At 33.9% G+C, this 17087-nt stretch overlaps 1 protein-coding gene across 1 annotated transcript in view; it reads right to left on the bottom strand.

Annotated features, from left to right (window-relative positions):
- The window catches only part of LOC123312255 (alpha-mannosidase 2), a 165607-nt gene extending 149035 nt beyond the window's left edge, over positions 1-16572 (bottom strand). Inside the window, exon 1 of the mRNA XM_044896588.1 lies at positions 16417-16572. The gene's annotated coding sequence lies outside the window, so the exon portion shown is untranslated. The remainder of the gene's footprint in view (positions 1-16416) is intronic.
- Between the last annotated feature and the right edge of the window lie 515 nt (positions 16573-17087).

The following is a 17087-nucleotide window of genomic DNA, read 5'->3' on the forward strand; positions in this document are numbered from 1 at the left end:
ATCTATATCTCATTTTGTTCAATGCCTTCAAAGTCAAATCAAAAAAATCATTCCTGAATAAAAAAAAAATTTTGGATCAAGAATAATCTGCAATATGACAACAAAATCCAAAAATTACCTCAAATTTGTTCTTCTTTTGCATTCCTCCTCTGAATCCCTGATATTGTTAGGAATACATCTACGTGGACGAAAAGTATCTATCAACCTAAACAAACTTGTTACTAACCCATTATATCGTGCATAGAATAAATATTTTAATGATCCAATTAAAACAACCTAATGATGATACTGATTTCGAGCAGTACCATTGATGCTGTGTCTGCTGGTTGGACGTTTCATAAACAGTTTGAAGTTAAATTACTTCCGGTAATCAAATTATATGTCATATACTGAGGTGAAAGGAAGTTGTAATGTTACATGGCTTGAGCGGATCAGATATCCAACAAAGATTAGAGCAATTTCAGATATTCATTATTCGTGTTTTCATAATTCATTTAATCGAATTTGTGGATTTCCCGATTCTACACATCCGACATTTTTTTTGTTGTAAAAAACTGGAATTCTTTCTGACCGAACAAAATACGAGGACATTCGAAGAGTAATTGATAAGTCTAAAAATACTCTTTTTCGAACTATATTTAGGTATGAGTACCCAGGGGAATTTACCTCCTCATTATATCATTCGAGATCGAAGGTTGTTGGGAATCAATTTATAAGTTGCACGGAAGTTACAAACAAAATAGAGAAGCATAATGCAGAAAGAAAGAATCGAAATTAATGCAGATATGGAAGGAGCATTGAGCTGACAATACAACAGTTTTCCAGTTGTGATGGTTTTCTTGAAAAAAATTTCTTGTTAAGTTATCTTAAATTTTTCTGATCATTATGTCAAAATTTTAATCTTCTAATAAGAAAAAATTTTACATGTAATGAGCGAAAACCTATTATTATTTAAATGGCTTTTGTGATATCAGATATCGAGAAAGAAGTCAAATTAGTGTCTTAGTCTTCTAAATTCGTTCAGTTTCTCAACTTCTTCAGGGACTAAAAATATATACTCGAAAATATACAAAAATATCTCATCAATCAACATTGCCAAATCCATGGTTTACATCGTAATACTCACATTAGCAGAGTTCCAGAATTACATCTCGGAGGAAAGAGAGCGAGCAGATTTTCAGGTTACTTTGCTCTTATTGGACCATGGAGGTAGGAACCCCCATGGATTGGACGGTATTGACGTAACAGATTGAAAAGATGCGATTCTGGAATGACCCTATTCAATGCGAAATAATATCCATATACTGGTATGAGTATTATGATGTGAACCATAGATTTGACAATGTTGATTGATGACATATTTTTGTGTATTTATTCTTAGTCCCTGAACGAAAACTAGGAAAATGTCAATTAAGAATATTTAGAAGACCAAGTAATTTGACTTCTTTTCGGATATCTGATATCACATCATCTAACGAAGTCGATATTTCCTTCAATCTTACATAGCTTTTGTTTAGGATATCCTTGTGTAGGGTATACATACTTTGCAACTAAATCGATACTTTATTTTCGCCGAACAAGAATAAAAACAAGATAACGGTATTTGGGTTTTTCTCCATAAATTTTAAGTTACGAGGGTGTATTGATATCTAGTTAGCCTAGACCAATTCCATGCATAAAAAAAATTTTGCTTTACCGTAGCAACGAACAATAATTCATTAAAAGTGTCAGTGTGAAGTTTGAGGTCAAAAAAGTAGACCAGAGTTACAAAATAAATTAAAAGAAAGAAGATGTCCACCGAAATTGTGAAAATCGAAAAATTGGAGTATCGAGCCATCAAGTACCTGTATTCAATAACAATAACAATACCTTTATTCCCTGAATCCTGAATACATATCTAAAGAAGTGGGAAATCGTTAATTACAGAGAAAAAAAATCATATTACATCCTAGATTCCTCGCTAGATTCTATATTACAATAATTCAGAAATTCTGAAATCGAATATGGTGCGATATTTATAATCAAGTCTGTGAGATGTTTTTTGAATATCCTAAAATCAACTATGTCTAGTACTTTTCAAAAGGGTTAAGAGGTAAGCAGATTTACGAAGATATGCTTGATACCCATTACCGAGCCCATTACCCTTGGTGATCAATGTCCTTCGTATGCGATCGTGAAAAATTGGACTGCAAGCTTCAAAAGAGGTAAATTTTCCAGTGAAGATGATGACCGATCGGGAAGGCCAGTTTCTGTGTCAGTGCCCGAAAATATTGATGCAGTTCATGATATGATTTTATCAGACCGTCGAATTGGGCTCAAACGGAAGCACTGAATATTTCATTCGAACCCATTCATCGTATAGTTCAAGTCAATTTGGACATGAGAAAAATTGTTGCAAAATGGATCCCCAAATGTTTGAATGATGACCAAAAGCGTGCAAAGGCATTCGATCGGTGCTCGATTTGAAAACGATGTAGACTTCTTAAACCGAATTGTTACTATGGATGAGACTCGGGTACATTTCTACGATCCAGAAACAAAGCAACAATCTATAGAATGGCGACACTCAGGTTCTCCAAGACCTAAGATGTCTCGTGCCCAAAAATCTCCTGGAAAAGTTCGTGCTTCAGCTTTTTGGGATTGCTATGGAGTAATCATGATTGATTTTTTAGATAAGGGTGGAACCTCGGATGGAACAATAACCGGAGATTACTATTCGACATTACTGACCACTCTACGGGGAAAAATTAAAGAGAAAAGACGCGGAAAGCTATCCAAAGTTGTTTTGTTCTTGTAGGACAACGCCCCTGCACACAAATCTCATGTTGCCATGCAAAAAATTCGTGATTTAGGGTTTAAATTAGTAGAACACCCCCCTTATTCGCCAGATTTTGCTCCATCCGACTATCATCTCTTTCCTCAACTGAACAAAAGTTCAAAAGGTAGTAAATTTTCTTCCAACGAGGAGGTAATGAAAGCTGTGGAGGTCTCGTTTGCAGAGCAAGGGAAACATTTTTTTGAAAGGTCTAGAGACGTTGCAGGTTCGCTGTAATAAATGTATCCAATTAAGAGAAAAATATATTCAGTAATAAAATATTTTGACATTGAAATTTTGTTTGGTTCTAGAGTAGGCTGAGAATTTTTTAATATATCCTCGTATATGATTAGATATTGCAATTATCTACAACTCTTACCTATTACCAACGAACACGAAGATTTCCGATACGAGGTATAGTTCAGGCGAAAATCGTACCTAGGTATATAAAAATCATTTTTCAACCCCAAAAACCAACCATCTACCCCTACCGCAACTTTGACCGATTTTTTTTCATCACCTAATATTAATTCCTTTGATTTGTACTACTTGAATGTTCCGACCAATCGCTTTCTGCTAAGAATTTTTTTCTTTCAATTATGTACGACCCTGGACTACTTTTATTTGTTGAAACAAGAAATAATATGATGAAATTTTGACATTTCATAAGTTAGATATCAAATCGGCTTCAAAAAACCCCTTAGACAATTTTTCAAGTATATCTGAGAGAAAAATAATTTCAGAGAGATATTCTAAAATAAATACTCCAGCTAGTGATGAAATAGGTGAAAGTAACTGGGAATAATCTATACGGGATTCAACGAAAATAGAAGTTTCTACCCTTTATCAGTCCATTTCATCCAGTTGAATTCTTCCTATAATCAGCTTAGAATATTGCTATCTCTCTATGTGAATATCGTGATACTCAACTAAATATATACTTATTCAATGCGATGAATCCTTACAATTTAATTCCCAATTGAGGTATCTGAAATGCAATTAGCATTGCAGGTTGTAATAGGCGTGAGACCACCTCATACCATTTAATTCAAATATCAGTCGTTATTTATGACTTAGAATAGATAGAAATTAATCAATATTGTACTCAACAAGTTGATCAATTATTATCTAAAACAAATAAAATGGATTATACTGATAAAACATCAGCGATGTACTAAAAATTATCTGTACCTACTGCCGAATCTTCATTACGAACAATGCAAAACCAGATGTGCATTTTCATTCTCTTAAACTTGGCAGTTTAAGTCGTAAAAACCTTCTGTTAGTGGAAATCATGTACCTAATTCAGTTTCTTGAGTTTTATCAATAGAGTATCTGATACCTACAGGGTCAATCTTAACTACTGGGAAATAGGGAAAGATTATTTGGATCGAAATGTGGCGATAGTTCCAAATATGCCTAAATAAAACATTGCTGAGGAAAAAAATTTACCCCAGGTTTCATGAAGTTTGATCGAGGAATCATCGCTTGATTGACGAATAGACGTCAATTTGTTTTTAATCTATAATTCAGTCATGATCATTCGGAGTATCATTCTCGCATCAAATTATGATGTTCATACGTCTATTCAATCATTCTCAATCGCTACTTCTTCAATATATTCAGAAATGAAAACGTTTCACTTATTTCGTTTTAGAAATCGAGTGACTGTCAAATCGTTGATCGGACAATCAAAGTTTTATGAAACCCCCTGTCAGACTATGAATTTTAAATATTTTACTTCGTTTTTGGTATCAATAATTCGAGCAATAAACTATAATCTCATAGCTCAAATAGTTCACTGAGAAGAAATGTCATTTACCACCAACATTTTTCTGGTAACCCAAGGCATACTTTTGATAAATTAAAATATATTTAAAATCCGCTTCTGACTCAATTCATTATCTCAGGATAATGAAATTCTTCCATCGCGTCAAAAAATTGTCAAATTCAAACATGAATGGGAATCCATGTTACGTACAAATGATTTTTACATAGTATTTTCTAATCAAAATCACCAGTTTCGTCAAAAAGATATAACACCCAATTCCATCATCAGGAAATATCCCTATGGTGCTCGCTAAAACAAAAACTAATATGTAGACGACAATTCGAAGAATTGTCGTTCTATTAATGCAAAGAGTATCAACTCTCTCAGATATTGTTTGGGGGTCATGGATGGGTGTAGGATTCCACAAAGTAAGTGAGGCTTGATTCAGTCTTGTTGGTACAAGTGACGCATCCTGATGAGGATTGAAAAATATCCTTCATGGTGGGCCCTCTTTCTCGCTTAAAGACACCATCCTCCGGCTGAGATGTGTTACACTACACTGTACTGATGAGGGACAATGATCCCGAAACCAGTCTACAGTTTGTTCACACAGCGTGCCAAAAAAGTAACGTAACTTGTTAATAATTCTTGTACGAATTATTATTGGGAAAAATTCTGGCACTTGTAGATTTTTAATTTCAAAAGCAATTTATGCTATGCTTTTTTGAATTTGATATTTCTCACCCCCTACGCCCCGCACCTCTCTGTTTTATTTTTTCAAATAGAAATATATGCACAGCGTTTTTTCATTAAAAAATTAGAGATTATTTCAAATTCAAAAAACCATAAGATAGACCTGCTTTCGAAATTACAAATTCATGGATTCGTGGATTTCGCTTGATAATAATTAGTAAAAGAATAATGGTCTGATTGCAGTACTCTCCAATCACAAAGGTAAATTATTTCGTACTTTAAAAAAACAACGGCACAACCAATTCTAATTTTAGCCACATCGCTGAATAGGTAATCAAATAACCTTTCATTGGATGTTTCCCAATCCATATATTCCCATTTGAAAAAATAAAACAGAGGGGTGCGAGGGGGCGTAGGGGGTAAGAAATATCAAATTCAAAAAAGCATTCGATAAATTGCTTTTGAAATAAAAAATCGACGGGTGCCAGGATTTTTCTCAATTCTTCGTACAAGAATTATTGAGAAAAATTCTGGCACCCGTCGATTTTTTATTTAAAAAGCAATTTATCGTATGCTTTTTATGTATGACCAGTTACATTTTTGACACGCTGTATAAGTTTCAGCCTCTCTGGGAATTCCTTCGCTGATTCAAGACTAGCACGCATTAATGGAACGACAATTCTTCGAATTGTCGTCTCCATATTAGATACTTCCGTGGTGACCGCAGCACTTGACGGCGAAGTACTGTGTGCTCCGGGTACTGGTCTTTATAACAAAACGTAGTAATACATAAAATAGTACAACTCTTCCATGCCGATTCCAAAATCAATTGTGAAATAAACAAAAAAATTATTCGCAAAAAATTAAACAAAATTTCAACTTTAAGGCCCTGTGTATCTTTATCCAAGGCAATATTTTACTAGGGCATTCATTTTTGGTCCTATCGTCGCATTTTGGAGTTCGGACCAAGTAATCTGTCCTTGTTATGATTCACCCTGTTACATAAGGGCTGTTCCCTTACTATCTAATATATAAAATTCTCGTGTCACAGTTTTCGTTGCCATACTCCTCCGAAACGGCTTGACCGATTTTGATGAAATTTTTTGTGCTTATCCGGTATCTATGAGAATCGGCCAACATCTATTTTTCATCCCCCTAAATGTTAGGGGTAGTCCACCCCTAGATTTTTTTTTTATTTTTCAGACAAAATTTTTAATTTCTATTTTTTTATGATACATACATAATACAACATACAAAAGAAAATTATTTATATGGCAAAACAACGTTTGCCGGGTCAGCTAGTGTACTATAATATTGATATATTATGAGTGCTGATTGTTACCATTTTCTTTGTAGATATCAACATAACAAACATTGAATTTATATCTTTTTTCTTCAGAGGTAGAAGACACATTTCGAAGGGAATATATGAAGCAGATGAAGGTCAAAACTAGCAGTGGTGGACATGAGACTCAACCTCATAGCCCTTTTTTAGCCAAGTTACTTTTTTGGCAGACACTATGAGACCTAGACGAATGGAGAGTACCAGTACCATGAAGATTCAGTTGAGGAGTTAGCTGATCGAAGCAACGCAGACGTATCTCCTCAAACAAGTATGTCAACTTCGGGGTCTCATTTTGAGAGTAGGTACTGATAACCATCAGCAAACACCCACCACCTCTAAAAAACTTTTTAAAAGCCCACCCAAGAAAAAAAGATGTATGAAAAACGAGATGTCAAAATTTGACGAAAAACTGTTAGGCCTAGAAAAAAAAATTAAAATATTTAGAAGAAAGAACGATTCGTTCTCGAGGTGGAGACTATCAGTTCCTCATGAGTGTGTTGCCCTCGGTGTTGCCGTATCTCCACGATATTCCTAAGGAAAGGAAATTGTTTTTGCGCCAGAAGATAATGGGCGTTGTAATGGAGGAATTGCAAGAAATCTCTACTGCTTCATCATATTCAACACCTACGAATTATTCTTTTGATGATTCCTCATCAGTTCAAGAATGTATTGAAATGTTTCTTTTTTCATTCGGAAATAAGAGAAATGGTGGTTATCGTCCTCTTGCAGATGATGCCACAAATGAGCAAATTCGTCAAACTAGTTTCTTTTTGAGAATATATGATTCACCCACATTTCCCGTCTTTGTCGATATTGCCTATTCCTACGTCGACGAATCAAAGGTGATAATTCTAAAGCCAATTCTTCATCTGAATCTTTCCAGGTGAGATATACTATGTATTAGTGGTTCTATTGTATTAATGTTGTGTTCGGTTGTGTTGTTGACTGATACATTTCTTGTTTAGTATCTGTATTGCTACCTATTGGTTCTATTTTGTACAATTTATATTGTACTACTCTGAAAATTTCATCAAAATTGAATAAGCCATACCAAAGTTATTGAGAGAACATAATCGGACAAATCACCCTGTACATTTTAATATACCTATATTGTAATAATGTTGACTACCTCAGAATTTCCATCATTCTTCTCTGACTGACTCGCCTTGTATAACTATGATATTTATAAATATGTAGTTATAAATATCATATACTGCTATAATTATTATTGTACACAGGGTGTTTCACCAATGACGCGGATCTCGATTACGCTAAAACAGTGAAACTTTCGAACGTTTTTCAACATGGAAACATTCAGGTCAATTGGGGCTATATTTTGAAATTGTTTTTGAGTATACAGGGTGTCTCAGGAAAGTAGTAGGAACCAAATACTTGATTTTTCTTATGAAACGCCATGTATAATATATTACTGCAGATTTAGAAACCATGATTAAAATGAGAGTAAGTATATTCGACATCTCATGTGCTTAAAATTTGCCGTTTCTTAAATATTTCGCTTTTTCGAAAATTTGAGGGTCTCGGAAAAAACCCGATAACTAAGAATGGAATGAATTTGGTAGAATGAGATTATGGCTGTGAATACAAGAATAATGAAAATAGACACTGCATCTATCATAATTATTCAAAACTCTACTGGGTGTTCGAAATGAGACAACGCGTTGACGACCTATTAAAACTAAAATGGCTCACCCAGTATTTAATTTTCGCATTCGATAGCAAATTTATCAAATAAAATGAACTTCGCCATCGAATGCATCGGCACCCTGTATATTGAAAAATAATTTCAAAATAAAGCACCCATTGACCTTATTGATTCTTCGTTAAAAAAAACTGAAAATTTTACTGCTCAAGAGTAATCGAGATTCGCATCAACGGTGAAACAGCCTGTACAGGAATATTATTTAAAAAAAAAGGAAGAAGGTTTTCAATAGAATATGGAACAAAGTATTTCACGGCGAATAGATGGAATTGAAATAATAACTTAACAAAAATAGATTTTCTAGAAATCTTTCTGAAATAATATGAATCCTTGGGTAAATTTTTTTAAATTTCCATCGAGATCCAGTTCACAGATAGGTACATTAGAGCATTCAAGGTCGATATTTTTGTTATCTAGACCAGATCAAAATAACCGTTGAAGTTACCATAATTTCTTCGATCATTCGCCTGATCTATAAGGTACAGGGTCAGACAAATTTAAATATTTGATCGAAAGGCGGTGAAGTTTTGAATAATAGAGAACAACCCAGAAACACTGTTAGGAAAGACGACCCTCTAAAACCATACCGTTCCGTATTACACATTCTGTCTGAGAGCCTCATTCTACCTGGTCGGAATATAATTTACCTGAATAATAAAATCCGACAACGAAAACATCCTGCAGACACGACACAAATGTATCAGTGAGGGGGAACATCCCCATCTTTTCAGCCTCCTTAGTTCAATAACCTTCGCAACAATCTCCTAATCATGTGAGGGTTGGGGATGTAAAAATAGGAACTCGACTTCGATACAAATCACAGTTTTTTCACCGCTACATGGTGATGTTACCGAGGATAACATTTCATCAACTGTGAGCTTCCGCACATTAATCGAAAACAATGGAGAACCCATTTGAAATTTATTTGCGTTTTATTCATCGACTACATTGAAATAAAAGAATCTAAAAGTTTTTATGGCACAGGTAATGTCTTCAACGTTGTTAGATTATCTAAGGATAAACTTAATTGAATTGAAAGGTTATACTTTAGAGATTGATAAGTTTCTTCCTTTTGCAATTTGCAATTTTGAAATTTTCCAAGAATTTGCCTATAAGATGTTAGGTGACTAAAAGTAGATGTATAGAAGATTCCGTAAAAAAAAAACGGGAGACCTGTGTTTTCCAAAATGCAGAATTGAAATATCATCAATTCAAGAATTTTGCATATTCAAGAGAGAGTTTCAAGAATAAATGTTTTTAGGGAGCTATCTCTCTCTTGATGTTTTCTAATATTACTGTTTATGTAGATATATTAGTATTGGACAAGTTGAATACTCAAAAATATTAGTTGCCGGTTGGCCCAACTAAAACTCACCACACTGCACCACTAATGTCAAGAATGATTTCTCCAATACCTTCGGTAACCGTCAATTTCGTTTGGTGAATCGCGATTTCCGATGAGAATGTTGCATTCCCAACTCCATCTGATATCTAAGGGCTTTAAATTATACAGGGTGAGTCACAAGGAACAGTACCGGGTGATTTTTTATATTTTAGTCATAAGCATACTGATAGCACCAAATATAATACCACGTATTTCGATTATTATATTATTATAAACATTTTTCATGGACCATATATGATATACCTAAATTCATTGTGTTTCTAGATATCATGACATCAAAAAATAGAGAATATATTCCAAGAAGCAATTTGATAAGTTGATTCGAATCAAAGACAAAACGTGGCTCTATTTTTCATTAAATACGTGGATGTCTTGATATCTAGTTAGCCTAGACCAGTTCCATGCATAAAAAAAATTGTGGAAATCGAAAAATTGGGAGTATCGAGTCATCATCAAGTACCTGTATTTAAAAGGTTTAAGAGGTAAGCAGATTTACAAAGATATGCTTAATAACCTTGGTGATCAGTGTCCTTTGTATGCCACCGTGAAAAATTCAACGGCAAGCTTCAAAAAAAGAAAATTTTCCATTGAAGATGATGGCCGATCGGTAAGGCCAGTTTCTGTGTCAGTTCCCGAAAATATCGATGCAGTTCATGACATGATTTTATCAGACCGTCGAATTAGGCTAAAACAGATATCTGAAGCACTGAATATTTCATACGAACGCGTTCATCATATACTTCACGTCAATTTGGACATGAGAAAAATTGCTGCAAAATGGATCCCCAAATGTCTGAATGTTGACCAAAAGCGTGCAAGGGTGGAAGCATCGCGTTTCATCTGTGCTCGATTTGAAAACGATGTAGACTTCTTAAACCGAATAGTTCGTTACTAAGGATGAGACTTGGGTACATTTCTACGATCCAGAAACAAAGCAACAATCGATGGAATGGCGACACTGTTCTCCAAGACCTAAGAAGTTTCGTGTCCAAAAATCTGCTGTTCTTGCTTCAGTTTTTTGGAATTGCCACGGAGTAATCATGATTGATTCTTCGGATAAGGGTGGAACAACAACCGAAGATTACTATTCGACATTACTGACCACTAAAAAAAAGAGAAAAGACGCGGAAAGCTATCCGCGGAAGGCTATCCAAAGGTGTTTTGTTTTTGCCTCGGTTTTTGCAGGACAACGCCCCTGCACACCATGCATGTTGCCATGCAAAAAATTCGTGATTTAGGGTTTGAATTATTAGAACAACCCCTTATTCACCAGATTTGGCTCATCTATTTCCTCAACTGAAATTTTTTTAAAAAGGTGGTAAATTTCCTTCCACCGAGGAGGTAATAAAAGCTGTAGAGGTCTGCTTTGCAGAGCAAGAAGAAACATTTTTTTTTGAAAGGCCTATCCAATTAAGAAGAGAATATGTATGAGTATAAAAGTATTTTGTCATTGAAATTTTGTTTTGTTCTATAGTAGGCTATAAATTTTTCAATATATCCTCGTATCACACATATCCTCTCAAAATTGAAATATAAATTGTTTCTGTTTCAGTGAGTAATAACCGAGATAATAACGCTATGCCGAGCGCTATGCTATTTGAATTTTCAAATCATTCTTAGTCGTTATTATTTGAAACGTTTATTTCTAGGAAATTAATGAATTTAGGTGGGATATATAGTTGATAAAATCAATGAGAATATATAACTGCACAACATTATGGGTGACCCTGTATATTTCAATTTATGACAGCTGATATGTGGAGTTTTAATTTTACATAAGAAATGTTTCAATAATCCCTGTATACATTGAAATAATTTCTTCTGTTAATTTTTTTTAACCTATGAAACTATGCACAATCTTCAACTTAACACGGAGATTTGATATGGTAGCAGGAGCAGGAAGGAAGAGTAGGAAGACTAATACTGATCCCACTATTCCACTTTTCCGTCGAATACATGTTGACTGAAATATGGTTTAGATATGGAAAGGAGACGGAAGGTAGTGAGAACACGCAAGAATTTGACGAAAGGTACATTCAAGGGTACATTGTATATGGATATGGAAAGAATACGGAACGTTTAATGGGCATCATCCTTAAGGGGGCCATTTCAAAAGTCTAAGAAAAATGCTCGAACAGTGCAATTCTTATTTTGAAATTACGCAATTTTTCAGGTAACATTTAATTGAGGAGTTTGTCATACACACTCTTGAAAATAGGAGGGTAGTCGAGCTTTTTCAAATGGCAAAATAACTCTTTTTGTGTCAGAAATGTATCGACCTTCTGCCACTGATTCGATTAATAGGGGGGATTTTTATCAATCCTTTTATCATATAGGAATGAAATACTCAATCTCATTGAATTAGATGTATTTTGAGGTCATTGACATACAAACTCTCAAACGCATAAGAGGTCGATTTTTTTTTAAGTTTTCGAAAACATACCCTTTTCGTGAGGTAGCAATTGATGAATTATTTGAAATGAAAATCCTCGAAAAAATCACAATTACAAAAATAAATGAACTAGTAATTGATGCAATGTACTTCAAAAAATCAATCACACCTAAAGTGTAAGTATTTCATTGACCTCAAAATAATAGCAGAAGTCAAAATTCGAATTCAATAACTTCAACTATTTTATTCCTATAATAGAAAAAGAGGTGATAAAAAACATCAATTACCATATCATCATGCTCAGCAACATTTCTGGCACAAACAGTTAGGTTTGCCGTTTGAAAAAGTACCCTCCGTTGCATGACTAATCAATTATACATGGAGAGTTGCGTAAATTAAAATGAAAACTAAGCTTTCGTGCATTTTTCTAGAAGAAGTAAATAACGATAGTTAATAATTCTGTACTTTTTGTTCACTGATTATAAAGATGTCAGTTTCATTCAAGTACAATATAGATCTTCATCAATAAATTTTCAGCCAGGTAACAGACTGGTCCCGAAATTATTTTCAGTGCCATTCAGAATATTTCATTCTGTTCACTTATAACTCTTTATTGAAAATTATAAATCAAAATGGGTATTACCAAGTTGATAGATTTCATACTAGTGGGTAAATCTAATTGGTTAATCTAGACCTCGACAATATGCAGAGTTCATGGAACAATTTGGAAACAATGGATGTAGTTTCCCCGAGTTCGGTAGTATTTGAACATTGTAAGAAAACATATTTCCATACAGCTTGCCTCTGTATATCGGTGTCAATCTATATGCAAATCCAGGCAAACCGTGGCTTTCTCAGAAATACTCATCGAAAGCTCCATAGGATATACCCCATTCACTTTTAAAAAAGCAATCGGCTGGCCATGGAAATTTGACACTGTATACTATGAAAATGTGAGGTTATTCGCGAATCCAATTACCGTTGAGGGCGCTGCGAAATGAAAACAAACTTTGACGTTTGTCAGTACTCTTTTCGAGATTTGTACGGACTAACAGAGTTTTTCTAGAAAATCAAGATATTTATCGGAATTATCGGAAGCGAATTGATTGATTTAGTTTCGTAAAGAAAGATCAACATTCTTTGGAAATATTTCATTTGAAAAGGATGAATTGTGGAATAAAATCGAGCGATGATATTGGTGATCCACTGTACCTGGAAAATCCTATTATTTCACAGATTCTCTCTTGAATTAAACCTAGCTAATAATGTTGAGGCAGCATATTCTGAGTTTGTGAAGTTTCTATTTAAAGTATTTTAATTCCATGTTATGATATAGGTATTTCTCATACTGTAATCTCAAGAGACATAAATATGATTCAGCTCATGCAACAAGTTCTACAGATGAGAAAAAGCATTCATTTGGAAGTATGAAAATTATGAAATTGTATTTCTAAATCGTCAATTGAATTTAGCAGAAAACACTCGCAAAGAAAAATCGTTTAACCTAACTCCTGCCAGTTGAAAGGACTGGTATAAATACCTTTTCCAATTTTTTTTCGGAATCAATATTTCTATTCAGAAACCCAGACAATAATCCCGATATAACTTCTCCAAATAATAATTATAATACTTTGTTGGACAACGTGAGATAAGAAAAAACATAAGGAACTAAACTTGTTCTGACTTTGCAGTACTGACAAAGTAGTTTCGTAATTCAGTCGGCAGAGGGCGTCTAGATTTTTGGATTCGCCAATAACGCTTGCCAAAACATTTTTAGGTTTTAAATAAGCGCATGTTGTCCGTTCTACGTAAAAGTGTTAGTAATTACGTATTTTATCACAATGTGAATTCATTTCGGAAAATAAGGATTTGAAAATATGTGGTGAACATAATAATTATTAACTCAACAAGTTAGCGCAAGCAAATGGGCATCTACTCTTTGTCGACGAAATGGAATTTCTGTTAATACTTTGAGTGATGGTACATAGTTTGTTAGTTCGATTAAGATCGTAACAGTTGTTGATTTAATTATCGGCGGGTGTTATACATCTGAATTAATTTCCTTAATTATTATTAACGATATTATAAACTGATTAAAGAGATTATTCATCTAGTTATTTTCATGGAAAGTACGAGAGATCATCAGTGTTCAAGTATATTCATCTATGAAAGAATATTAACGCATATCATGCAGATGCTTGAGAAATGTTAATGTTGGGTGTACTCTTGGACTGATAGCTGAAGACATCAGTTTCACCTAGAAACCAGGCTAGAAACACGAATCTGATATTTTTATTTAAACCTTTATAATATGAAAATTTTCTGGCTGCAATGACATGCTTTTGTTCACATAAAATTTTGACTCTTTTTTGTATTTATCTCGGTATTTATTTAATCCATTGATTTCAAAATTGAAGTGATATCCGTCCTCCTTTATATTCCAAAATGTCTTCCGCATAATAACGAGTAGTGTGTAAATCTCAGTGTCAATACAGAGGTGTTCATTTTTCAAGTTAGATTTCCAAATTATCCTCAATTATCATTAAATTTCATGCGTTAATTTAATAATGCATGCATTCAATAATAGAAGGGACATTTCTAATTGTTTTATTTTAAATTTGACTATAGTTATTTTCACTATAAATTCTTTGTTTTCAAAGTTGACTGTCTTATCCACCCGTTTTTTTAAAATATAAGTTTTACTTTTGCTTCTGTCACTTTCTGTTGGCGATTCTACTGATCAAATCCTTTGTAGTGACTGAAGATGGACTCCGAAAACATGTCCCAAATCAACATCGGTAACAGATAAAGAAATAATGTGGGGTATGAACCGGTATGACCTCTTTGAGAATTAACTGACTGATATGCAACACGAGGTGCCAACTCCACTTCGAGAAGATGGACATTTTTACCAAATTAAATTCAGCGATTTCTACATATAACGATATATTTTCATCACTCAAAAGCCGAATTAAAAGCTGTTTAGCAAAGTCAAGGGCAAAGGCGAGGGCAAAGGCAATCAAATGAAAAATTCTTTGGTTAGTAGTTTTCTGGCATCTACTAATTTTCGCAACAGTTAAATAATGAATAAACGGAGACGAAGGACGGATGAATTGTTTTTGATTGGTTTTTCGGAATTTTCAGAAAGTGCTAGCTTTTTTGAGTGGTTAGAAGAGATGAAAAACATACATGGGTATTTTAAAATTTTTGAGGAACAAATTTATTCGAATAGTTTTTGAACATATCATCAAAATTACCATCAAAATTTCTATAGATTTAATACACGTTTCTGTTCAACTCGAGGTTCAACTCAAGAACATGTTTAGAGTAAGTATGAGATACTTCAAATATGTATCAAAAACCTTCATGCGTATATGAAAATCGAAAATATATTCAGATACTGGAGTTACTATGTATAAGTTTAGAAATATGAGTTATTTTCTTGGATCTATTAAGTGATTCGTAACTATGAGATTAGTGATTTGCATTAGAGACCATAAAACCCTCGATAAAACCAATTAATCAGCAGTTACAAGTTCAGTTGAATGAAAAAATAATTTGGATGAATTGGATCATGTAAAGAATTATTGCGTGATGAACTATAGCTTTAAGGATTTGAATATCCAACTCTTCAGATTTGGAATAAAAAGGGACTTGAAAATATACGTATAGATAGATGAAATTAAGACACTTCTAGGTTCCCTTCATTTTCAATTATTTTTGATCATTTTGATGATGATGACACAAGTACCCAACATTCAATGATTACTAAATACATATAAACTATTGAGTCGGAACGCCTCACAATGATCATACATTTTCCAATTACGATTTGATCATTATAGCTGAGATGTGGTCGAAAACCGGTATTAATTTCGAGGAATTGTTTATTTATAATCGTTATTACGATGACTTCTTATTTTTGAGATAACATCCAAAATTCGAGATGTACCCAAATTGAACCAAGGTTATCGAGAGACGTCAATAAATTATAATATAATGTATGTATATTCGCAAAAATGTCTAGGTATGTTAATGAGCCAAATTGAAGAAACTCAAGGAACTATTTGAACGGAATGAATGATAGCATCAAGGAAATTATTCAAGACGTCTCGAGCGCAAGTGGTTCGGTCAAGCACGACGTTCAAAAGAAATCCAGGTTGAAATCCAACTGTATTTTATTCCATTCAAAGTATCTCACAAGTTTTCAATTTCGGCAGGGTCAATGAAATCGAAGTAGAATCCGGAAATTCGTTCTATCACACTGAGACATACCTGTGGGGTTTTTCCTCAATTTTCAACAAAAAACTGTCCACGGTTAATGGTAGGTCCAGGTGAACCCGCGACAATTTAAATTTTATCTTTGGTTTGTTTATCTTAAACGTCAAAACACAACCACACCACACGCCATCGCACCGGAGACTACTTTATTAAGGAGCGAGTGAGAACCCCCCGAGCAGTGCGTTGGTTCTTGTTCAATCGATACGGCGTGGCGGGATTTTTGAAGTGATTTTTTCTGCTGATACAAAATATAATATGTGGGATGAGGTATCCAGAAACAAAGTTTCACATCAGAGAAATATTCCTACTATAAACATCATCTGGGTTCCAGAATAAGATATGAAAGATATTGGTTATGGAAAAGTTTTTAGAGGATTGAATTGTGAGCTTATAGGCAACACATAAAGCGTATCTTATTTTGTTGGGTTGCGGTGGACAACATATCTTCTTCAATAATGTTATGATACTGACGATGAATCTAACTGGAATCTGTGTACAATTTCGATTGTGATTGTACACAGATGGAAATTATAAAAATTACAAATAAATTATACAAGGTGATTCATTGGTAAATGGGCAGAAGCTAAGGGTAGATAGAAGACACTGAGGTTGAGTCAGAATAACCTCTATTTAAAGTGTCTAAATCAAGATACAGAGTGTTTCAT

The sequence above is a fragment of the Coccinella septempunctata genome, chromosome 4, assembly GCF_907165205.1.
Source record: "Coccinella septempunctata chromosome 4, icCocSept1.1, whole genome shotgun sequence".
NCBI classification, from domain to species: Eukaryota; Metazoa; Arthropoda; class Insecta; order Coleoptera; family Coccinellidae; genus Coccinella; species Coccinella septempunctata.